Source organism: Panulirus ornatus, chromosome 31 (genome assembly GCF_036320965.1).
Source record: "Panulirus ornatus isolate Po-2019 chromosome 31, ASM3632096v1, whole genome shotgun sequence".
Taxonomy (NCBI): domain Eukaryota; kingdom Metazoa; phylum Arthropoda; class Malacostraca; order Decapoda; family Palinuridae; genus Panulirus; species Panulirus ornatus.
Window position 1 is genome coordinate 14,278,352 of NC_092254.1, and position 26,649 is coordinate 14,305,000.

Below are 26,649 nucleotides of genomic sequence, written 5' to 3' on the forward strand. Positions count from 1 at the left end.
CTATATCATATGCCTTATCCAGATCCATAAACGCTACATACAAATCCATTTGCTTTTCTAGGTATTTCTCACGTACAGTCTTCGAACCAACACCTGATCCACACATCCTCCACCACTTCTGAAACCACACTGCGCTTCCCCAATCTGTTGCTCTGTACATGCCTTCACCCTCTCAATCAATTCCCTCCCATATAATTTCCTAGAAATACTCAGCAAACTTATACCTCTGTAATCTGAGCATTCACTTTTATCCCCTTTGCCTTTGTACAATGGCACTATACAAGCATTCCTCCAATCCTCAGGCACCTCACCATGAGTCATACATACATTGAATAACCTTACCAACCAATCAACAATACAGTCACCCCCTTTTTTAATAAATTCCACTGCAATACCATCCAAACCCGCTGCCTTGCCGGCTTTCATCTTCCGCAAAGTTTTTACTACCTCTTCTCTGTTTACCAAATCATTCTCCCTAACCCTCTCACTTTGCACACCACCTCGACCAAAACACCCTATATCTGCCACTCTATCATCAAACACATTCAACAAACCTTCAAAATACTCACTCCATCTCCCTCTCACATCACCACTACTTGTTATCACCTCCACATTAGCTCCCTTCACTGAAGTTACCATTTGTTCCCTTGTCTTACGCACTTTATTTACCTCCTTCCAAAACATCTTTTTATTCTCCCTAAAATATGATAATACTCTCTCACCCCAACTCTCATTTGCCCTCTTCCCCCTTTCTCTTGAGCTCCTTCCTCTTTCTTCTATACATCTCCCAATCATTTGCATTATTTCCCTGCAAAAATCGTCCAAATGCCTCTCTCTTCTCTTTCATTAATAATCTTACTTCTTCATCCCACCACTCACTACCCTTTCTAATCAATCCACCTCCCACGCTTCTCATGCCACAAGTATCTTTTGCGCAAGCCGTCACTGCTTCCCTAAATACAACTCATTCCTCCCCCACTCCCCTTACGTCCTTTGTTCTCACTTTTTTCCATTCTGTACTCAGTCTCTCCTCGTACTTCCTCACACAAGCCTCCTTCCCAAGCTCACTTACTCTCACCACTCCCTTCTTCGTATATATATATATATATATATATATATATATATATATATATATATATATATATATATATATATAAATACCCACACACACATACAGGTATATATGTATTCGAGTTACGTGAAAATGTTCCGTAGGCTCCTTAAAACGCGGGAGAGATAAGGCAACAGACGTCTGTACACTGTGGATGGGTCAGTGCTTGATGCGTGTGGACAGGATCACACGCGTGAACCATAGATACTACAGTGCCAGCTCGGCACTGGCAGCCACGCCAGAATGGTATCACTGTTACTACAAAATTTTGCCTCTAGCGTCTTTCTATACACCACCGTCAGAGTGACCCATCCAGATAACTCATTGGAAGTCAATGAAATTCACCAGATTTTACGTTCAAAAAGTCAAAATGACAGATGAATATTGAAAGCCCATCTAACACGACCTACGTATAAGTCTATCATACATTGTGGGTCTTGACCTCATACCAAGCTACGCCAGGTCGTCTGCGTCAAATTCTGGAAATACCTGAATTAGGGCGGCAGATTCCGGAGACTCTCCCACTTCAGGAAACTAGTTGTCCAGCATTTCTCATTGGAGGTGTGAAATTTTGAGGACATCCTGGGTCTGGACACCAAGATTTAAGGGAATTTCTCATACTGAACACAATACTTTGAGGACTGTGGGTCTGGAAACAAGATTTTGAAGATCTCCCGAATCTGTTTGTGTACAAGATTTCGAGGACTTCCCGGGTCTGGAAACGAGATCTTGAGGGATTCCAGGGTCTGGAAACAAGATTTTGGAGACTTCCTGAGTCTGGAAACAAGATTTTCACACCTTTGCAGGTCTAGAAACAAGATATTGAGGACTTGTTGGGTCTAGAAACAAAATTATAAAGAATGTTCGGGTCTGGAAACAAGATTTTGAGGACTTCCCAGGTCTGGAAACAGGATCGTGAGAACTTCCTGGATCTCGACACAAGATTACATGGATTTCACGGATCTGAACACATGATTTCGGGAATCCTACCATCGCGACGCAAGATTCTGGGAACATCTCGAGTGTAAGACATTGTTCATATCAAAGTTACACCTGGGAACAGAGGGCAAGTCTGATGGAGCAATGGAAAATTAAGACAAACTGAATGACATGTGTACATCACATCTCGGATGAAGGAGCGACCTCACCCCTTCCTTGTAACGTTGAAGCATCAGTTCGGATCTGAACACTTCACCAGAACCATTCCAAAGCCACAACCACCACACCACCACCACACCCCGTCACCACCACACCTCGTCACCACCACACCTCGTCACCACACACCTCGTCACCACCACACCTCGTCACCATTTATATCAGCATCACTTCCAGTCACCACCACCAGCACGTCACCATCACCAAACCACTCCCACATCACCAGCACCACCACTCGACACCATCACCAAACCACTCCCCGTCACTAGCACCACTACTCATCACCATCACCAAACCACTCCCGCGTCACCAGCCACCATCGTAGCGTCACGTCACCAGCCACCACCATAGCTTCACGTCACCAGCCACCACCATAGCGTCACGTCACCAGCCACCACCGTAGCGTCACGTCACCAGCCACCGCCGTAGCGTCACGTCACCAGCCACCACCGTAGCGTCACGTCACCAGCCACACCATAGCGTTACATCACCAGCCACACCATAGCTTCACGTCACCAGCCACCACCGTAGCGTCACGTCACCAGCCACCACCGTAGCGTCACGTCACCAGCCACCACCGTAGCGTCACGTAACCAGCCACCATCACCATAGCTTCACGTCACCAGCCACCACCATAGCGTCACGTCACCAGCCACCATCACCGTAGCGTCACGTCACCAGCCACCACCGTAGCGTCACGTCACCAGCCACCACCGTAGCGTCACGTCACCAGCCACCACCGTAGCGTCACGTCACCAGCCACCACCGTAGCGCCACGTCACCAGCCACACCATAGCGTCACGTCACCAGCCACCACCGTAGCGTCACGTCACCAGCCACCACCGTAGCGTCACGTCACCAGCCACCACCGTAGCGTCACGTAACCAGCCACCATCACCATAGCTTCACGTCACCAGCCACCACCATAGCGTCACGTCACCAGCCACCATCACCGTAGCGTCACGTCACCAGCCACCACCGTAGCGTCACGTCACCAGCCACCACCGTAGCGTCACGTCACCAGCCACACCATAGCGTCACGTCACCAGCCACCACCATAGCGTCACGTCACCAGCCACCACCGTAGCGTCACGTCACCAGCCACCACCGTAGCGTCACGTCACCAGCCACACCATAGCGTCACGTCACCAGCCACCACTGTAGCGTCACGTCACCAGCCACCACCGTAGCGTCACGTCACCAGCCACCACCGTAGCGTCACGTCAGCCACACGTAGCGTCACCACACCATAGCGTCACATCACCAGCCACACCATAGCGTCACATCACCAGCCACACCATAGCGTTACATCACCAGCCACACCATAGCTTCACGTCACCGGCCATAACCGTAGCGTCACGTCACCAGCCACCACCGTAGCGTCACATCACCAGCCACACCATAGCGTCACGTCACCAGCCACACCATAGCGTCACATCACCAGCCACCACCGTAGCGTCACATCACCAGCCACCATCACCGTAGCGTCATGTCACCAGCCACCACCGTAGCGTCACGTCACCAGCCACCATCACCGTAGCGTCACATCACCAGCCACCACCGTAGCGTCACATCACCAGCCACCATAACCGTAGCGTCATGTCACCAGCCACCACTGTACCATCGCGTCCTCAGCAACACAACACATGTGGCTCAGCCTAGTCATGTGGTGAGCTTCAGCTTTGTGCTGATGATGGTTGGCGAGACCCTGAGCGGGTCGCGGGTCGCTGACGTCTTAATGATACCCTGGCAGCTTTGTCTTGCTTAACATTAATGGGTCGGGCTTTGTCACCAGACTCAGGCGCCAGGGATGTTGGCAGGGGTGAAGAGAGGGCAGGAGCAGTGTGTGTGTGTGAGGCGACCATGGCAGTGGTACTGGAAGGGTCTGTGTATGGCGGCTGGGCAGCGTATGTGTGTGTGTGTATAGAGCAGCGTTGGGTGTAGAGATAGTGATCAGTGCTGGATGCAGTTCATGTTGCTTGTGATGGCAGGTGTAGGCGAGTATGGCGGAGGCTGCTGGTGAGACACAGCCCAGACCCACAAGCCAGGAGCCTCGCGTCATCTTGGACGTCCGTTAGCGTTGGTCAAGCGTCTCCACAACTCCTGAGGAACTTTGCTTAGCCAAGGCGTATGAGGAGTTACTCTATACTTCCAAGAAAACCACTACACTAGTCTCTCTCTCTCTCTCTCTCTCTCTCTCTCTCTCTCTCTCTCTCTCTCTCTCTCTCCCTATGTATGTGGTATTCAGCTACCGACTAGGGAGGTATCATGTTACCAGTATTATCCCCGCCTGGGTATCGAAAGGTGTTAGTCAAGACGAGTTGCGTGACAAGCCAGCGCTTCAGTGGCTGTCAGGTATCACTCCCTTAGCCCGGGAAGCTATCATCTATCCTTTCTCCCTCACTCCAGAAGCAGACAGTCTCTCGATCTCAAACGTTGGACAACACTTTTTGCTTCGTTTAGCGCTAGATTCCCCAGCCATTCAGGCAAGATCTCGTCATTAGCTTTCGTAAGTCTCTCTCTCTCTCTCTCTCTCTCTCTCTCTCTCTCTCTCTCTCTCTCTCTCTCTCTCTCTCCCCGCCCGTTTCTGGTGCAGGCAGGCAGGCACCGTCGTCCATATCCTCCCGGGTCATCTCCCGCCCCCGCCACTAGAGGACGCGGCGCCCCGGGATTTCTGGCAACAAATGTGTCTATTAGAGCAAACGGCGAGCCCTGTCACTCCCTCCTACCGTTATAATAAAATCTGGCCGGCAGTAAACACACCATTTTCTATGTGGACCGTCTCGCCTCTCTGCCTCATCTGTCTTGACCAGTTGATCAAGTAGCACCGCGCCACACTACCCCACTTATAAAAGTGTCTCTAACGGGAGTAGAATACTTATAAAAGGTTACTTAAAGTGGAGAATTGGCGAAGAAGGTGGGATTAGCGTTACGCGCTCGACCTACGAACGAAGAACGGGTCGCGTGGGTTGACAAGTGTTATGTGTGAGCTTGAGAGATCGTATGTTTGTGGACTGATAAACCATCGTCATCCTACGTGTGGGTGAGGCGGAGAGACGAGAAGACCTACCGGGACCGAAGGAGTGACACTTGACAGCCACTGAGGCTCCCTGCTCAGCCGACGGGTAGTACTGGTAACATAACTATCTGGTCTGTGGTTGTCCACTACCTACTATAGATAGAGAGAGAGAGAGAGAGAGAGAGAGAGAGAGAGAGAGAGAGAGAGAGAGAGAGAGAGAGAGAGAGAGAGAGACTTACGAAAGTTAATGACGAGATCTTGCCTGAATGGCTGGGGAATCTAGCGCTAAACGAAGCAAAAAGTGTTGTCCAGCGTTTGAGATCGAGAGACTGTCTGCTTCTAGAGTGAGGGAGAAAGGATAGATGATAGCTTTCCGGGCTAAGGGAGTGATACCTGACAGCCACTGAAGCGCTGGCTTGTCACGCAACTCGTCTTGACTAACACCTTTCGATACCCAGGCGGGGATGATACTGGTAACATGATACCTCCCTAGTCGGTAGCTGAATACCACATACATAGGAGAGAGAGAGAGAGAGAGAGAGAGAGAGAGAGAGAGAGAGAGAGAGAGAGAGAGAGAGAGAGAGAGAGAGAGAGAGAGAGGAGGAGAGCCAGTCAGCGCCAGCCATCCACGACAAACCGTAACACACACAGCAGTTATCCCTAACCTTCTGCTACAGTGTTTGTCTTTGGGGGATTGGAAATAAAAAGCAACACCACCAACAAAACAAGAGATGGTTTGTTTACCTCCAGGAACCATGGCGTCTATAGGGACCTCCCCCGCGGGACAACCTGGTTTCTTGAAGAGCGAAATCTACCGAACTGAGTCAATACAGACGGTCAGCAAGGAGCATCAGGGGAAACCTCGAGAAAAACTCTTTCCCACACACACACACACCCATTCATCCACACACACACACATACACACCCATCCACACACATACACACACACATTCATCCACACACACATACACGCACACACACGCATTCATCCACACACACACACACACACCCATCCAAACACACACACACACACACACACACACACACACACACACACACATCCACAAACTCACACAGACAGACACACTCACACACTCACATACACACCCATCCATACACACACATACCCACACACACACACATTCACACACTCACACACACCCGTCCACACACAAACACACACATACCCACACACACACACACCCATTCAGCCACACACACCCATCCACACACACACACACACACACACGCGCGCGCCCTCGGAGTACAACGGTTAGCGTTGCTGACCATCATGTATGCACGGGCCACCATGGCATCATACCCACATAAGTTCCAGTCCTGGTCGCCTGGTCACGGCAGCTGGTCCTCAGTCTACCCAGCTGTTCATCCTCCCCTCGGAGGCTGGTGTGTGTGTGTGTGTGTGTGTGTGTGTGTGTGTGTGTGTATGGGAGCATACACATAGGTGTATACATATGGTAAATATATAACATTAAGAAACGGAGCAACATGAAGGTAGAACTCCCTTCCTGTAAAACACTAATGGCAGTCACACACACACACACACACACACACACACACACACACACACACACACACACACACACTGGGACATACCACATAGCTTCGCATTGCCTCTTGGAAGACCAGAAACTCCAAGAGAAGAAAAAAACGCTTAAAATTCGGCAGTAATTTTTTGTTTCTTAATTTAGCACCAATAAAACGAAAAATCTCGTAAGTACTGCGCTGAGCGAAGCTGTAAAAAGGATTTTACTGGCAAGATAAAGACGATTAAACCCACCACTCAAGACATAACGCGACCCCCCGACCCCCTTTATATTTTTTGAAGCCTTTTTAGTCTGTTTTCTTTTTTCAAACAGACGTTCAAGGCTCACGATAAAAGGACGGCATTTTTCCTGAAGGGCAGACTTGAGCACACCGCTGGGGGGTGAGGTTGAGGACTGGGGAGGAGCAGGAGTGAGCCTAGAGGCTCCTTGTATCCGATACACCTCACGAAAATGGATGAGGGATGAATGATACTTAGATTTAGATAGATAGAAAAACAGTCAAGAGACATAGATAGATATAGGTATAGACAGACAGAAATAAAAAAAAAAGATTGATAGATAAATAGAGAGAGATATGAGTAGTTAATATCTAAATGTAGATAGAGATACAGACAGAAACAGACAAAGATACATATAGACAGACGCAGACAAACAAAGAGACAGACAGAGACAGACAGACGTAAATATACTGATAGATAGACATACAGACAAACAAAGATGGCTACAAAAGTAGATACACAGAATTTTGCCGAGGGGAGGCACCACGAGAGGCAACGACTCCGTGTCCGGCAAGTGCTACTGTGCAGGACGTGGGAAATTGCAGCTCTGGAGGGATTATACAGATGGGCGGCCACCGCAGATGGCTCTGGTGTCCCTATGCCCTTTGGTAGGCAAGGGGGACACCGCTGTGCCACCGGCTTCCCCCCTCTCATATGGGTAACTACGCTTCCTCTCCACAACAAGAGAAACTGAAGAAAGACAAGACACAAGCAAATCACTCGTTAAGATGCTCCAACACATGAGATGCGAGTACAGGGATGGGACTCCAAGGATCGAGTGCCTTTGGAAACATCTCCTGAAGTGATGTGATACGATTTCCGTCTATGATTCCAAACCTGGCATTGGGTTAGGTCTGTGGCCAAAGAGCTTTAAGGGACGCCGAATATGTTGTCATAAAAGTATGGAATCCCCTTCACCCCGTGGGTAGTGTTCGGAGGGAGAGGCTGTGTGGGCCACCACCGTCTGTCCTCAACAGGATGCAAAGCCGTTGCCATGATTGAGGTTATAAGGTTAGCCTGGAGAGCTATCGAGGTGCAGAGGCCATCGGATCTATGCCAGAAGGACGAACTAACACATGCGAGAGGGTGTGGTGATCAGTGTGGTAAATGACCCGTGATGGAACATACAAGTGACTGGTGATGGAATACCTACGTATATTCCTATCACCCGGTATCAACACAGTATCTTCACTGTGTATGTGCAGGTTAGCTGGTTCTTTCAGACACTGGCAGCTGCTTCCCTACAGATCAAGCACGATCCCACACCAGAAGTGACAGTAGAAGGTTATCAGTGTGGCAAAATATGTTAACACAAGACAACTGAAGCTTGTCAAGCTTACTTGCAAGGACAGTCGATTGTCTAAGTGTCCTCAGGATTACATCCGTCTCCATACTGGACAGAGCCTGGGCTCTTCGCCAAAAAAAAGGAATAAGACTCGAAACCCTCATTTTGTAGATCCATCCAGAACCAAGATATGCGAGACCTATAATAAGCGTCTGGGAGGCATTAGCTGAGAATCTCGAGGCGCTCTACGACCTTAAAGTCGTACCACTAATGCAGTCTTGCCTAATGCGAATAATGGGTCTGTGAATAACGCAACAAAGAAAAATATGAGGGACTCCAGAGGTAAGGATGAGGGCGGGTGGGGTTGGCATTGTGTGTTGTGCACGAGCATACTCATAAACTGGAAGACATTTTCAACGAAGAAAAAACACATCACTTCCATCTAATCTGCCAGGTGATGGAGGCCATTAAGCTACCTGGAAGGAGATGCACTTCTTACCATGAGCGTCTCGTGTCTGTACCCAATAAGCGATACGTCACAGGTCGTACCAAGCGGAAGGGATGATGTGGAATGGTGCTCCACGCTGCACACACACACACACACACCCATTAACAAGGTCAAGAGATTACAGTGGTTCAAGCCTCGGACATAGATGGACCTGTTTTCGCCGCAGGAATGGCCAATGTCCACCAGGGATTAGGAGAAAGAGATGTGATGACACGGAAAGACTTTCCGATACATTGTTGCTCACACCTTCACACAGGTGACCTTGGCCCGACGTGGTGGCTGGTGCTAGAGTCATCTGTTCCCGTCTGTGACACAGTCTCTGCACTCTGCGGAACAGCCAAAAGATCGCAGAGGAAATGTGGTCATCCCCAACAAACTTCGGGCGCCCCTACTATTTTTCAGCGAACTTGACACATTCTCGGAGCCAAGTTATGGAGGTCTGAAGTCCACCTGGAAAGGTGGACATCATCCCCCATGTCAGAAAATCATTTGCTGCTGAGATACGTCTCTCTGGTAACAGAAATGGCAGCTAGAGGAGACAAGACAAGTAGTACAAAAAAGCTCCCTCCACCTCCCACTATTGCTTTAGCTCAACATGGAGGGGTGTAGAGAGCAGTCAGCCAGCGACTCACAAGACCACATCTGGAGACCGACCCTCTCATCCCCAGCCCTTAGGTACCTCCCTCCCCGGGCAAGACGAGAGGCTGGCTCGAAGATCAGGAGAACTGCCTCTCGCTCCCTCAGGGCCATTCGGGACAATGCCGGGAGCGTGTGAAGCGTAACTGCCGGAATGGTAATTGCATCGGGAAGAGGCAAAATGCTGCAAGGCCAACGACCTACCATGCATACAGTTTACACTCTTGCACGAGCCAATTTCACTAAACTGGTTTTGTAAATTTGGTTTATCCCGCACAACATGAGTGATAAAGACTGTTCGCTATCTTGAAAATATAAGTATTTATCAAACCATAACTGTATGAGGAGGGTATTCTTTGTTCTTTGGCATCAACTCGGCAAAATACACGAGAAAAAGAAATGATCAAATCTGTAAAAGTAAAATTTTTTTTGGCTAATTGCAGTTTATGACGTAACTCTTGCGAACTAATATGTATCTTCACGAAGAAAACGTTGTTCCATGGTCCACTAGAATATTCTTCCCATTTTGCAAGAAATCATTTCCCATCACCATACCTACCTATATCATTTGTCTAAAACTTGTGGAATTAAGTTAGTCACTCGAGCAAAAATAACAAACATTTCTATTACTGATTTTCAACCATGTTTCTTCAAGATTTTCAACATTCCGGTCCCCCTCCTCCTCATCTTTGTTATGGACTTACTTCACAGTGCGTTCATACGTTTGTTTCTACGTGAAGATAAGACGCATACATGACGCTTATACACAGTCTCTCGTCTCGTGGCTCCTTATCCACATCAGAACATCCCTTTCATCTTTGTCTTTTTTGACCCAAGTCTTGCTTCTGTCTCCCTTAGGTGTGCCTGTACAGACCTGAGACCATCGGGGTATAACTCTTTGGCTTCTGTTTGGCATCTCTAAGGCGAGGCGCGTCCACAAAGCCCCCACACTTTGTTGTCACTGCCTCCGCTCACCGCCTCCAGTGGCTGGACCAGGTACACACGTAAGCCTCTGTGGCATTCATCGGTGTATGTCTTCAAGCGCCCCCATCCCACTCTCCCAGATCTCATCGCAGCCGAACCCCTTATCTAGCAGGAGCCCTCGGTGCGAGGTAGAGAGGCTATTGTTAATCACCTATATCGTTTATGAGACTGGTGTGAGTATGATGTGCCAGGACCGCGCACACACACAGTATGATGTGCCAGGACCGCGCACACACACAGTATGATGTGCCAGGACCGCGCACACACACAGTATGATGTGCCAGGACCGGCCAGGTAGGTCATGAGAAGAATGACAGCACCAGCGTTACGTGTCCATCAGGTGAAGCTCTGCCCCTACCTGCAGGTTACTGCACACACACACACACACACACACACACACACACACACACACACACACCACCACGGCCTCCCCTCATCCCCCTTTAACCATCCCCCCCACCCCATTTATCATACATTTTTTTTCTACGATGTTTTAGCGTCTCTACTTTATTGTTCACCAATCCGTGAGTTTTTTTCTTTCCACGGCTAAACTACTACTGCCAAAAATGGAACTTTACGCAACACGTTACTTGTTTTCCCTTCAGAGCTTTTAACTTTTTTGTTTTGTTTTGAAAAACACCGACTCCAAAAAAAAAAAAAAGGTGGGTACATGCGTTTTCTGTTTTCATTATTGGACCCACACACAGAAAACTAGATCACAGAATAATAATAGAAAACCGCTTCTTGTAGGACTGAACACCCTTAGAGAGACTCAACAGCGAGATCTTTAAAATCTGAACAACCTTAAACACACTTAATTTGACATAAATAAACCACATTCTGAATACCCTTATACACACTTCAAGAATTCGAAATAGGTTCTTTGATGTGAACACCCTGAAACATCTTAGAGACTTAAAAACGATCTCTTTACAATCTGAACATCCTCAAACATCTAAAAGGCTTAAAAATGAACTCTTTATAATGTTAACACCTTTAAACACGCTTAAAAACTTAAACTCTATCAACGGAACACCCTTAAATACCCTTAGAAACGAACTCTTCATAGTCTGAACACCCTTAAACACCCTTAAAGACTTATGATTGAACTTGAGTAACTGGTACTATTTAGTTTATCGTTCCGGTCTAGAAACTCGACCAAAGGAAACCTCCACCCGATTTCCTACCCTCCCTTCCTTCCTCCCTCCACCACTGGGTTATCTTTCCTCTCTTTCGATCAAACCACCACCGCACCGCATGTGTTGGTTGTGGGTCTGACCCGTGTCTATTTCTGTGCGACTGATATGTTAATGAACGTTGAGTCAAACACGCATTAGGCTCTTCCATTCCACAGAGCGAGGGCTCTGTCGGCTGTCGCACATGTTAAGCGGCGGGTGTAGTCGACAATGATGGCCATCTCGGGTGAAGGTGATGTCTCAGACGAAAATGAAGATCATGAAGTTTCTGTTGAAAGTGACGCCATACTATACGTCACTTCTCGAGATTCTTAAGAATGAATGACGTAGTCTTTATATCGGAAAACTGAATGTATTTACCCTGATATATATATATATATATATATATATATATATATATATATATATATATATATATATATATATACATAAATATACTATCCCTGGGGATAGGGGAGAAAAAATACTTTCCACGTATTCCCTGCGTGTTGTAGAAGGCGACTAAAAGGGGAGGGAGCGAGGGTCTGAAAATCCCCCCCTCCAATTTTTTAATTTTCCAAAAGGAGGAACAGAGAAGGGGGCCAAGTGAGGATATTCCCTCAAAGGCTCAGTCATCTGTTCTTAACGCTATCCATATATATATATATATATATATATATATATATATATATATATATATATATATATATATATATACGAATATAGTGCATATGAACGCGGAATTTCATAGAACATACAAACCTCAAACAGTCAGGCTGGAACATACACACACACACACTGATTGCTCGCTTTTCCCTCCTTATGCTGGATCGAGAGGTTGTATTGTTTACTATAGTATAGTAGACAATAGCTACACAACCTATGGTGTGGTAGACTGTGGTAAGACAAACCACTGTGTGGTAGACTATGGGTAAACATCCTATGATATGGTAGGCTGTGGCAAAACAAGCTACAATGTGGTACACTATGGCAAAACAAGCTGTGGTGTGGTACACTATGGCAAAACAAGCTGTGGTGTGGTACACTATGGCAAAACAAGCTGTGGTGTGGTACACTATGGCAAAACAAGCTGTGGTGTGGTACACTATGGCAAAACAAATTATGGTGCAGGAGAATATGGCAAAGGAAATTGGTGCAGGAAACTATGGATAGATAGATGTGAGGGGGAGAAGTGTGTGTGTGTGTGTGTGTGTGTGTGTGTGTGTGTGTGTGTGTGTGTGTGTGTGGTGATTGCGGGAGATTACACCCTTGAGGGGTGGGCGGCGAGGTTTTCCCTACGCCCCGTGTGTGAGGCGGGTACTCGAGTTAAACGGGTTCCTCTATACAAGTGAGGAGGGACGGTTGCGGTGAGGTCCAGCAAGGCTGGAGGCGGACGAGCGAGCCACGTGAGCATAAATCATATCCTCTCTCTCCCTCTTATTTTTTTTTTTCTCTCGAGCTCTGAGGAGGGGAAGGTTTTTGAGAGAGAGAGAGAGAGAGAGAGAGAGAGAGAGAGAGAGAGAGAGAGAGAGAGAGAGAGAGAGAGAGAGAGAGAGAACTTATTCATGAGGGATGTAAAAAGGATGGCGAGGACGAGAATGGTAAATAGAAGATAGAAAGATAAAAATGTCGATATGCACAAGGGTTGGGAGGGGGGGTGAGAGATGTGAAGGGAAGGTACAAATATGGAAATGGAACAGAAGACGGGACGGGAGGAGGAGGAGGAGGAAGAAGAAGAGAAGGAAGAGGAGGAGGGGGAGGAAGCCAGAGACGAGAGACAGATGTGAGGTGGCGAGTTTGAACAAGTCTGAGGAAGGAGGTGGGGGTGAGTGAGGTAGACTAGGAAGGGCAGAAGGTGTTAACAGGGCCTGTGTTACCTGCACGGGGATACAACGAGTCCGGTCAACTTCGCACACAATAATGATGTAGAATGTATCAGGTCCTGAGAGATCAAGCAGAACGAGACATGCGAGAACGATACTTCTCTTAAGAGATGAATTGGACGTTACAGCGGCGTCCAGCTCTATCAAGTGATACACTACAGCGACGCCAGGTTGTCTAGTGGAGTAACGAGCTGGTAGACACTCAATGAAGGAGGACATGCAACGTTCACCAGACACTGAAATGGTGTGTATGTGTGTGTGTCTGTGTCTTTGTAGGTCGTGTCAACTGGGTCCTCCTATACCATGTGATCGTGCCAGTCTTCTTCACCAGTGGGGCCCACCGTCGTCAGTGGGTGGTACGTTTCTATTGGTGGAGGCAAGTGTGCACCAGTGGGGACTGCTTGTGCTGGTGGAGACGGTCGTCTTCGGTCAGGTTGATCGTCGTCCACTGAGCAGACCTTTGGTCAAACGGAACCGACACCTTCTGTCACAGAGAGTCGTCAAAGGTCAGGTAGATGTTCCCCTCCTCCTGGGCCAGTCGTCAGCGAGGAGGTCCTCCTTCCTGGGCCAGTCGTCAGCTGCGGAGGTATTCTACCTGGGCCAGTTTTCAGTGGTGGAGGTCCTCCTCCCAGGCCAGTTTTCAGTGGTGGAGGTCCTCCTCCCAGGCCAGCCGTCAGCGGGGGTGGTCCCCCTCCTCCTGGGCCAGTCGTCAGCGAGGAGGTCCTCCCTCCAGGGCCAGTCGTCAGCTGCGGAGGTCCCCCTCCTGGGCCAATCGTCAGCTATGGAGGTCCCCCTCCTTCTGGGCCAGTCGTCAGCTGTGGAAGTCCCCCTCCTTCTGGGCCAGTCGTCAGCTAGGAGGTTCTCCCTCCAGGGCCAGTCTTTAGCTGTGGAGGTTCCCCTCCTGGGCCAGTCGTCAGCTGTGGAAGTCCCCCTCCTCCTGGGCCAGTCGTCAGCGAGGAGGTCCTCCCTCCAGGGCCAGTCGTCAGCTGCGGAGGTCCCCCTCCTGGGCCAATCGTCAGCTATGGAGGTCCCCCTCCTTCTGGGCCAGTCGTCAGCTGTGGAGGTTCCCCTCCTTCTGGGCCAGTCGTCACTAGGGGGTCCTCTCTCCAGGGCCAGTCGTCAGCTGTGGAGGTTCCCCTCCTGGGCCAGTCGTCAGCTGTGGAGGTCCCCCCTCCTGGGCCAGTCGTCAGCTGTGGAGGTCCCCTTCCTGGGCCAGTCGTCAGCGGTGGAGGTCCCCTTCCTGGGCCAGTCGTCAGCGGTGGAGGTTCCCCTCCTGGGCCAGTCGTCAGCTGTGGAGGTCCCCCCTCCTGGGCCAGTCGTCAGCTGTGGAGGTTCCCCTCCTTCTGGGCCAGTCGTCAGCTAGGGGGTCCTCCCTCCTAGGCCAGTCGTCAGCTGTGGAGGTCCCCTTCCTGGGCCAGTCGTCAGCTCTGGCGGTCCCCTTCCTGGGCCAGTCGTCAGCTGTGGAGGTTCCCCTCCTTCTGGGCCAGTCGTCAGCGGTGGAGGTTCCCCTCCTGGGCCAGTCGTCAGCGATGGAGGTCCTCCTCCTAGGCCAGTCGTCAGCTCTGGAGGTCCCCTTCCTGGGCCAGTCGTCAGCTGTGGAGGACCCCCTCCTGGGCCAGTCGTCAGCGGTGGGCCGTGTGAGCCGATGTCGGTCCGGGATCGGCCATGGCCGCTCAGGCAGAAAACACCCAAGTTGTTGCTAGTGTGGCCACTGATTACCACTCGGACTATTCACCAACGTCCAGAATTCACTCCCCATTAATTGGACCAATTTGCCTCGGATGGACCACGGCTCGGCAAACTGACCCTCTACCACAGTTCTCCAGCTTTAACCGTTTCCAGCCAGTGGTCCCGTGGTCGAAACGAGTCGTTACTAGGGATGTTGGCCTATTCTGTGCCTAGTGGACCGATGATGACATGGTATACATGTCAGGTTCACGTTCTTATTCTTTTGCTTTCGATGAACTAGTTCTTCTGATCCCATACCCTAAAGATCATGAGTTATATCCTGTGTAACCCATGAGGGACATTTTAACATACAATGAATCGAGTTGGAATGAGTAATTTTTACCTCCTTGTATCTAAGGTCAGACAAAAGGCTGAAAACAAACTTGCACTGGAAGTAGGAAAGACAATGAGGTTTGGACACAGCCGAGCCCACATTTGTTCGTCTACAAAGACGGGACTTAGAACGGTGTGAGTGAAAGTAATAGTGTAGAGAGATCCAACTATCCAAACATTTATCCTTGACACGGCAAAAGTATTCTGTCAAACAGGACGGTAAAGCTGCATTGTGGCACTCTACGTGGTCCAGCAGGCACTAAAGCTCTTGGCAGACCGACCATCATCGCCGCCACACCACAGCTCCTATCTTAACTCAGGCAAGAAATTCTTCCTTGGAAAGCCATTATGTAAAGAGTGGCTCCTCGCTAGTCTCTGGTATCGCGAATCACTGGAACGACTGAGGAAGTTCTGTGGTGCGTGTGTAATTGTACTTGAGGTGTCGCCACAGTGTCAATATGTTAAGCTGTCTTTTACACCGTATTACAACACAGTGAGACTGCAGTGCGGTGTGTTACAGTAATGCTACACTGTGGCGTTACTGATCATTTTGTCACGAAATGATACAGCAATGTGGTGATATTCTGTTTACACAGTGTGGCAATACCCATTCAAAAACAAACCCAAAGTCTTGATGCTTTTTGCCATTACTAAGAATACCTGAAATCCTCAGCATATTTCAAGGCCCGTGGATGCTTTTAGTTAGATGTGACACAGAAAATGTGTGCGCTGTGCCTCATACGGAGATATGAAACACAATAGAGATTAAATTATAACAGGCGACAGAAAATATTTCTTCTCCATTGGCCAAAATTTTCTCTGGCTGGAGAGCTTCCTGAAGGACGACAAGCCCTTCCTGGAGGGTTCTTCACTCGCCCTTCTGTTCCTCTCGTCTCGGGTGGGTAAACACCAGCTGGCTGCCTATCTGGCCAGGTGCACTCACAGACCGGCACCATCTGAAGCCGGGGGAGGGAGGAGGTAGGTGCTGGATATAATGCAGGTGGATACAGCGAGGCTGAAGACAAACTGGACAGCTATAGTGAGGCAGGAGATAAACGAAGTAGACGCAATTAGACTGGGGCTGAGGTAGGTTACTACAATGAAGCTGTTATCACAGTGAAGCAGGCAAGGGTAGTGAGGTTGGAGATGGTGAAGGATGATATAGTGAGGCAAGCAGAGGTACTGAAACTGGTGATAGTGAGGACTGTAGAAGTAAACATAGGTAATGTGGTCGGTAGTGGTAACGCTCAATGTGAACTACTTGTCAGGTTAATCTTTTATTCAAACGTATAAATCAGATTCATAATTCATGTCCCACAGTGTGTGCACATACATCTATCAGTGGAGAGTCTACTCCTCTACGCACTTAACAGCTATGTGTTTTGTCCCTCAAAGGAGAAAGCTACACTGAGACAGACGGCCCGGTGGACGATCCATCAAAGGTAAACATTTCCTGCTTTTCTCTATTGACTGGTTATGTGGATTCGTCTTTTTGCATTGATTCTGAGACCTCACAACAACTTCTAAATCAATTCTACTTGGGTCTACCGAGAGGGAGAGTGGAAAAATGGATTTCGGTCTACCAAAAGTCCAACACAGTTGAAGGTTTTTCGAAGGCGAGACAAGAAAATCTTTCAAGATAACATCTTCAACACAGGAGACTAACGTGGAGGACTGAAGTAAACCAGTGATAAATCTTGAATAAATATACGTCTTTTAATACAGTTCAAACCATTTGCTTTGTAATTCAAATTATGTACCGAGTTGATATCTTTCATCATGATGGACATTTTTGTAGGACGGAGAACGAGCCATTCTGTAGACTTCACACAACAAAATACATTATTGTACAGGACTGTACGACATGGTCTTTGTGAAGTCAGTCGACCTTTATTGTCGTTGTGAAAAGTTCCAATGTCTTCCTGAAGCTTCAGCACAGTCACTTTGACAAATTCAGTTTTTCCTCTGCATCTTTCGTCTCTCGTTAAAGTATCCCCCAGTTTTCCCATTTTCTCTTGTTTTATTGGATGGAAAATCAATAGTACCTTTGTCATGTTCGTGTTCTTCATTTTCTTGTGCTTGCATCATCTCTCACGCTACGTGTCTGCCAAGATAATATAGTAATGTCTACTAACGTTTTGACCCCCCCTCTCTTACCTCACGTCTGTCCCTGCCACTCTCTCCTTTATTCCTCAGTGTTCCATCGACTCACTGTTCCTCGAAAAGGACCTCCAAGGACTTTTTCCCTTTCCTGTATACATATTTCCCCAAAGTCCTACGAGCTACTGCCATGTTTCCTCGACGTCCTACACCTTCGTCTATCCTGCATCGTCGTCTCATGTCCCATGACCATTGTGATGTCTGTTATTTATAGTATTTTGTGGGATCCTACAGCCCCATCCACCAGTTTGATAATAAGGGTTAGCATGGGTCATGTTGCAGCCTGTGTTTCACGTACGCTTCAAGCACTCTAGGTTTCATCTACACTTGATGTGGTCCCCGTTTCATCAAAACGTCCTCTTGTTTCATCTAGACATCGCGTGTGCTTCACTACCCTGGGGATAGGGGAGAAAGAATACTTCCCACGTATTCCCTGCGTGTCGTAGAAGGCGACTAAAAAGGGAGGGAGCGGAGGGCTCGAAATCCTCCCTTTCCGGTTTTACTTTTTCAAAAGAAGGAACAGAGAAGGGGGCCAAGTGACGATTCTCCCTCTTAGGCTCAGTCTGTTCTTGACACTGCCTCGCTAACGCGGGAAATGGCGAATATGTATGAAAAAAACAAAATCATTATTTCTTATGTCAATTTATACATTCGAATTTGAAGTATTTTGTTTTCTTTCTTGTGTTTCTGTGCATGACACTTCTCTGCCCTGGAGGTTTAAGCCTGACCACAGACGGGTTACGTTACACAGGTACAATACTTTCCCCTTGCCTTGCAGATCATATATCTCTCGCCTCATTTCACTTTCATCAAGTTCGCCCGATAATATTTTCATTTACCGACTACGAACATCGAGGATATATCCTTCTCTTTCTCGAGAAAGAATTATATTTGAACAGAAAACGAGAGTCGAACATGAAGCAAACAGCTATAAGCAACAGCATTCAAACAATACGTTTATTGATGAAGCAAATTAAAGGCAAAAGGAAAGTAATCCAAAATCCCATTAAATGCCACATTCAACACCAGTACCCAGAGGAGGATCGAAGCTAATACCTAAGCATTATTGACTAGATAACTTGAATTCACACGTATTAAGAGCATTTTCTACATCACTATATTTTTCCCTAGACACTGAACTCTCCACCTACCCAATTTCGTACAGACTAATCTGTTCTTCCTCAGTTTTTCATTCAATCTTTTTTTTTCTTTCTTAAAAACTTTTCTCGATGTGTGAATTTCTTACACCTCTTTCCCACCGTCTGAGCAACGGGGTCCCTCGTCGCACCAGCAGCTAACCCAAAACTCTGTGACATGCGCGGGGAGCAATGTTTACACATGACAGCCACTGTGGTGAGCGACACCAGTGGTGTGGTGAGGGAAGGCGATGCGACGGACGACCACCCCGGTGGTCGGGGTGGTAAAACGATAGGTAGTGGAGAGATCGATGGTGGAGGAAGAGAGGAGGTAAGTGGGTGTTTAAGTACTGTACGGGAAGGGCTGGTAACAGATTGGGGCAATTGCTCGGGTTGGAAATGGTATACATGGGATGGGGATGATGAAAATGGTATACATGGAATGGGAAAGGTGAAATGGTGTACATGGGATATTGCTCAACAACACAATACACTACATGGTAAACCTTTGGATTATGTGGTATTTTGTTGTATAGAATTCATTGCATGGGTGGCCAAGTGTTATATCGGACGCTATTCTGTAGGATCCATAGGATTGGTGGCCAAGGATTATGCTGCACGCTGCTCTGTAGGATACATTGCATATCCCCAGGACACACAACACTATTTTGCAGGATACATAGTATGGAAGTACAGGAGGTCAGTGGACACATTACTTGGCAGGATACATGAGAAGTGTCGGACGTAACTGGAGAACCACTTGGGCACAGATATCATCACTGGAAGCGAGACAGTGGCGGAGGACCTCACGATATGCCTTGGCTAGCGTGAGTGGCAAGCAATACCTGTTTTCCCGAGAGGTCGTCCCCCAGCAGGAGAGATGGTGACTGAGACTTGAGGTCAAAGGGACAATATGATGATAAATGTCATCATGGACTGTAGGATTTCAGACGTAGGGACAGTGTGTGTGTGTGTGTGTGTGTGTGTGTGTGTGTGTGTGTGTGTGTGTGGGTGTGGGTGGGTGGGGGAACTATAATGAAATAATTATAATAAACGAGGATGAAAGGGACCATGTACCATAGAGGACGTGATTTAGGCCACAAGGAGACAGAAGGGAGGCAACTAGAGACAATGAGAGGGTGTGTGTGTGGTATGGGGTCGGAAGGAAGAATGAAGGGGGAAAAGAAGATTATGTCAGGCCCTGATGATGGGCGAGGTGAAGCGGACGGGGGTGGAAGATGGCACGAGAGAGCAAGGCTACTTGCACTGGCATATCGACAGAGAGTTAGGTGGCATGGGAGGAACTTTTAAGTGGTAGAGGAGTTGTGTCCATGAAATGCTAAATGGGAGCTAAGGAGAGTCAAGCTGGATAGAGGGAAAGTCTAATGAAATATGGAAACGAGTGGGTATAGTGGGGCATTTACATGACGCCAAGGAATGCCATAGGGAAGATGTGGTATAATCATGTGTCGAGTAGAGAGACTAGAGTACCGCACAGGGAGAGTTAAGGCAGTGTGGAGGGGCGTGGAAGAGAGCTGAGCAGTGTGAAGTGCGTGGAAAAAGAGTCGAGCAGTGTAGAGTCACACAGCATAGAAAAGGGGAAAAAATAATCATGTATAGAGAATCAATTATGGAACACAGAGGGACAATTAACCACGGTTGAAGGGAGGTTAAGTGGCAATGGAGCGTTAGTTAAGTGGCGTGAAGAGCAGCCCTCAAGTGGTGGTTAGTGATGGGGGTGGGAAGAGGCGGCGATAGACAGGATGATGTGAGGGAGGTGACTTTCCCCCACCACACACACACACACACACACACACACACACAGGTACGGACAAGATAAGCTCTGGAAACGAACGAGCAACAGTAATAATGACCCTCAGAAATGATTCCATCACTGTACATGGAGGACACACAAAATACTTCCTATCGAAACTGGTGCCTGTGGCAGCCATTGACCATGGAGAAAAGAAAAGTCATTAAATGCAATAATGTAAAGAGCAATAATCCATTTTTTTTTTTTGGGGGGGGGGGGGGTGATCAGCGTAGGGGAAAGTAGCGCCAACCATTTTTTTCTTATATTTTTTTATCCTACGACAGTAAATTGTTGCAGAGATGAAACCATTCTCCCCTCACCCTGGGTGTACTGGCTAAAAACATTTTTTTTTTCTCCTTTTTGCGTTAAAACTTTTGTCTTCCATAGAAAGGGTGGAAAAAGAAATCTGATTACCTTATTATCCTGTTTTGTGACGGGGTCTGTGGCTTTTTGGCTTCTGCATTATGTATGGGTTCGGCGAGGGGCATATGCTCCAGCTCACAAACATGTTACTGACTTTAGTCTTTTGCTATCGTTCGAGGCGCATCCAGAGCATATTCTTCTGTTAGCCAAAGGGCTTAGAGGGGAGTGTGTGAGCATTCAATGCCACTGAGGGAGGAGGGGGGTCCGTAATCAGATGAATATATTAGTCAACTGAAGATCCATGTTTGTACAGGAGGAGTTCTCAACGAAGTCATCCAGTAAGGTACAGCCGAACGATGTTCATCATGACGCTTACCATATACTGAAATGATATCAGCAGGCAATATATAACTTTTCTTTCATACTATTCACCATTTCCCGCGATAGCGAGGCAGTGTTAAGAACAGAGGACTGAGCCTTTGAATATCCTCACCTGGCCCCCTTCTCTGTTCCTTCTTTTGGAAAATTATAAAAAAACGAGAGGGGAGGATTTCCAGCCCCCTCCCGCTCCCTTCCCTTTTTGTCGTCTTCTACGACACGCAGGGAATACGTCGGAAGTATTCTTTCTCTTCTATATATGAATATATATATATATATATATATATATATATATATATATATATATATATATATATATATATATATTTATATATATATATATATATTTTTTTTTTTTTTTTTTTTATACTTTGTCGCTGTCTCCCGCGTTTGCGAGGTAGCGCAAGGAAACAGACGAAAGAAATGGCCCAACCCCCCCCATACACATGTACATACACACGTCCACACACGCAAATATACATACCTACACAGCTTTCCATGGTTTACCCCGGACGCTTCACATGCCTTGATTCAATCCACTGACAGCACGTCAACCCCTGTATACCACATCGCTCCAATTCACTCTATTCCTTGCCCTCCTTTCACCCTCCTGCATGTTCAGGCCCCGATCACACAAAATCCTTTTCACTCCATCTTTCCACCTCCAATTGGTCTCCCTCTTCTCCTCGTTCCCTCCACCTCCGACACATATATCCTCTTGGTCAATCTTTCCTCACTCATTCTCTCCATGTGCCCAAACCATTTCAAAACACCCTCTTCTGCTCTCTCAACCACGCTCTTTTTATTTCCACACATCTCTCTTACCCTTACGTTACTTACTCGATCAAACCACCTCACACCACACATTGTCCTCAAACATCTCATTTCCAGCACATCCATCCTCCTGCGCACAACTCTATCCATAGCCCACGCCTCGCAACCATACAACATTGTTGGAACTACTATTCCTTCAAACATACCCATTTTTGCTTTCCGGGATAATGTTCTCGACTTCCACACATTTTTCAAGGCTCCCAAAATTTTCGCCCCCTCCCCCACCCTATGATCCACTTCCGCTTCCATGGTTCCATCCGCTGACAGATCCACTCCCAGATATCTAAAACACTTCACTTCCTCCAGTTTTTCTCCATTCAAACTCACCTCCCAATTGACTTGACCCTCAACCCTACTGTACCTAATAACCTTGCTCTTATTCACATTTACTCTTAACTTTCTTCTTCCACACACTTTACCAAACTCAGTCACCAGCTTCTGCAGTTTCTCACATGAATCCGCCACCAGCGCTGTATCATCAGCGAACAACAACTGACTCACTTCCCAAGCTCTCTCATCCCCAACAGACTTCATACTTGCCCCTCTTTCCAAGACTCTTGCATTTACCTCCCTAACAACCCCATCCATAAACAAATTAAACAACCATGGAGACATCACACATCCCTGCCGCAAACCTACATTCACTGAGAACCAATCACTTTCCTCTCTTCCTACACGTACACACGCCTTACATTCTCGATAAAAACTTTTCACTGCTTCTAACAACTTGCCTCCCACACCATATATTCTTAATACCTTCCACAGAGCATCTCTATCAATATATATATATATATATATATATATATATATATATATATATATATATTATATATATATATATATATATGCATATATATATTCGAGCATTCGCTTTTGCTCCCCTTGCCTTTACTTCAAGGCACTAAACAGGCATTCCCCTGGCCCTCAGGCACCTTATCGTACATTTATACATTGAAAATTCTGACTAACCAACTAACGAATGTCACACCATTTTCTTTTGAAATTCAGCTGTGCCCCATCCAATATTAGTCTTACGCAGGACTCAACAATTCTCCTTTTCACCAGACCATTTAGCCATTCTTCTCTCGCTCTCTATACCTCTTACATACCCAACATCCCACACCTGCCACCCTGTCTTCTAATACATTCAACTGTCCTTCAAAATACTCCATCTCCTCTTTACCCTCGCCACTCGAAACTTCTCTCTCTCTTTCCTCTCTTCACTGATGTACCCATTTGTACTCTTGTTCTCCTCATACTGTTCAACTCCTTTAAATACATTTTCTTATTCTCCTTCATATTTGCTGAAACACTCACCTTACTCACTTTTCCCTGCTCCTGTCCCTCTCTTTTGTACTTCTCCCAAATCTCGCACCTATTCCCTGTAGGGACTACCTATACATCATCTCTCTTGCCTCTTTCCCTAGCAACTTCCTTATCCCACCGATCATTAACTTTTCTTAAGCGCCCGTATACCCACCTTCCGCATGCAACACACTTCCCTCGCACATGTCAGCAATGCTTCCCTTAAATACCTTCCATTCCTCGTTTACACTCAACTTATGCCACTCCTCTCCCAGTGTCTCCTGGTATCTCTTGCACACAAGCCTCTTTTCCAAGCTCACACAAATTCATCAGCCTCGACCCACCATTGTCATTTGCTCTTTTCCTAAATCCTCCACAAATATTCACACTCGACTCCACCAACAAGAGATAAGACATTCCACTAGCTGCCTCTCTCTGCACATTCAAATCCATACAAAGTGATTCCTTTATCAGCATTATCTAACCTTTTAATCTTAGTGAACTTTGTATCAGTCACAGGCTACTAGTATACATCGAAGAGTTTTATCATCTACTTCTCGGAGTTGCTTACGTGTTATGAAGAACTTGCATCAGACGGCCATAAAGACTTCGTTTTCTCGTTATACAGAAAAGTGAACTGAACTGTCAAATGTTCTCTCGCAAGACATGTTCTCCACTGTAAGCATTTCTGCCAGTGCCTTTCTATCAACAATCAATACGTAATTTTTCGTCGGGAACCATATATATATATATATATATATATATATATATATATATATATCATTTATTTTGCTTTGTCGCTGTCTCCCGTGTTAGTGAGGTAGCGTAAGGGTACAGACGATAGAACGGCCCAACCCACTCACACACACATGTATATACATACACGTCCACACACGCAAATATACATACCTATACATCTCAACGTATACAAATATATACACACACAGACATATACATATACAGTTCATACTGTCTGCCTTTATTCATTCCTATCGCCACCCCGCCACACATGAAATAAAACCCCCCTCCCCCCTCATGTGTGCGAGGTAGCGCTAGGAAAAGACAACAAAGGCCCCATTCGTTCACACTCAGTCTCTAGCTGTCATGTAATAATGCACCGAAACCAAAGCTCCCTTTCCACATCCAGGCCCCACAGAACTTTCCATGGTTTATCCCAGACGCTTCACATGCCCTGGTTCAAGCCATTGACAGCGCATCGACCCCGGTATATCACATCGTTCCAATTCACTCTATTCCTTGCACGCCTTTCACCCTCCTGCATGTTCAGGCTCCGATCACTCAAAATCTTTTTCACTCCATCTTTCCACGTCCAATCTGGTCCCCCACTTCTCCTCGTTCCCTCCACCTCTGACATATATATCCTCTTGGTCAAAATTATCCCTGGGGATAGGGGAGAAAGAATACTTCCCACGTATTCCCTGCGTGTCGTAAAAGGCGACTAAAACGGAGGCAGCGGGGGGGGGTCTGGAAAGCCTCCCCTCCCGATTATTAATTTTCTAAAATAAGGAACAGAGAAGGGGGCCAGTGAGGGTTTTCCCTGTTAGGTTCACTCCTCTGTTCTTAACGCTACCTCGCTAATGCGGGAAATGGCGAATATGTATGAAATACATATGCATATACATTTACTTATATAAATACATATGTATATGTATTTCATACATATTCGCCTAAATAAATAGATGAATAAATGAATAAACATATATGTATATTTTTTTTTATTTTTTTTATTTTGCTTTGTCGCTGTCTCCCGCGTTTGCGAGGGAGCGCAAGGAAACAGACGAAAGAAATGGCCCAACCCACCCCCATACACATGTATATACATACACGTCCACACACACAAATATACATACCCATACATCTCAATGTACACATATATATACACACACAGACACATACATATATACCCATGCACACAATTCACACTGTCTGCCTTTTTCATTCCCGTCGCCACCTCGCCACACATGGAATAACATCCCCCTCCCCCCTCATGTGTGCGAGGTAGCACTAGGAAAAGATAACAAAGGCCCCATTCATTCACACTCAGTCTCTAGCTGTCATGCAATAATGCCTGCAACCACAGCTCCCTTTCCACATCCAGGCCCCACAGAACTTTCCACGGTTTACCCCAGACGCTTCACATGCCCTGATTCAATCCATTGACAGCACGTCAACCCCGGTATACCACATCGATCCAATTCACTCTATTCCTTGCCCTCCTTTCACCCTCCTGCATGTTCAGGCCCCGATCACTCAAAATCTTTTTCACTCCATCTTTCCACCTCCAATTTGGTCTCCCACTTCTCCTCGTTCCCTCCACTTCCGACACGTATATCCTCTTGGTCAATCTTTCCTCACTCATTCTCTCCATGTGCCCAAACCATTTCAAAACACCCTCCTCTGCTCTCTCAACCACATTCTTTTTATTTCCACACATCTCTCTTACCCTTACATTACTTACTCGATCAAACCACCTCACACCACACATTGTCCTCAAACATCTCATTTCCAGCACATCCACCCTCCTACGCACAACTCTATCCATAGCCCACGCCTCGCAACCATACAACATTGTTGGAACCACTATTCCTTCAAACATACCCATTTTTGCTTTCCGAGATAATGTTCTCGACTTCCGCACATTCTTCAAGGCTCCCAGGATTTTCGCCCCCTCCCCCACCCTATGATTCACTTCCGCTTCCATGGTTCCATCCGCTGCCAGATCCACTCACAGATATCTAAAACACTTTACTTCCTCCAGTTTTTCTCCATTCAAACTTACCTCCCAATTGACTTGACCCTCAACCCTACTGAACCTAATAACCTTGCTCTTATTCACATTTACTCTTAACTTTCTTCTTTCACACACTTTACCAAACTGAGTCACCAGCTTTTGCAGTTTCTCACATGAATCAGCAACCAGCGCTGTATCATCAGCAAACAACAACTGACTCACTTCCCAAGCTCTCTCATCCCCAACAG

At 47.0% G+C, this 26,649-nt stretch overlaps 1 protein-coding gene across 1 annotated transcript in view; it reads left to right on the forward strand.

Annotated features, from left to right (window-relative positions):
* The window catches only part of LOC139758857 (uncharacterized), a 549,125-nt gene that overhangs the window by 336,306 nt on the left and 186,170 nt on the right, over positions 1-26,649 (forward strand). The window lies entirely within an intron of this gene.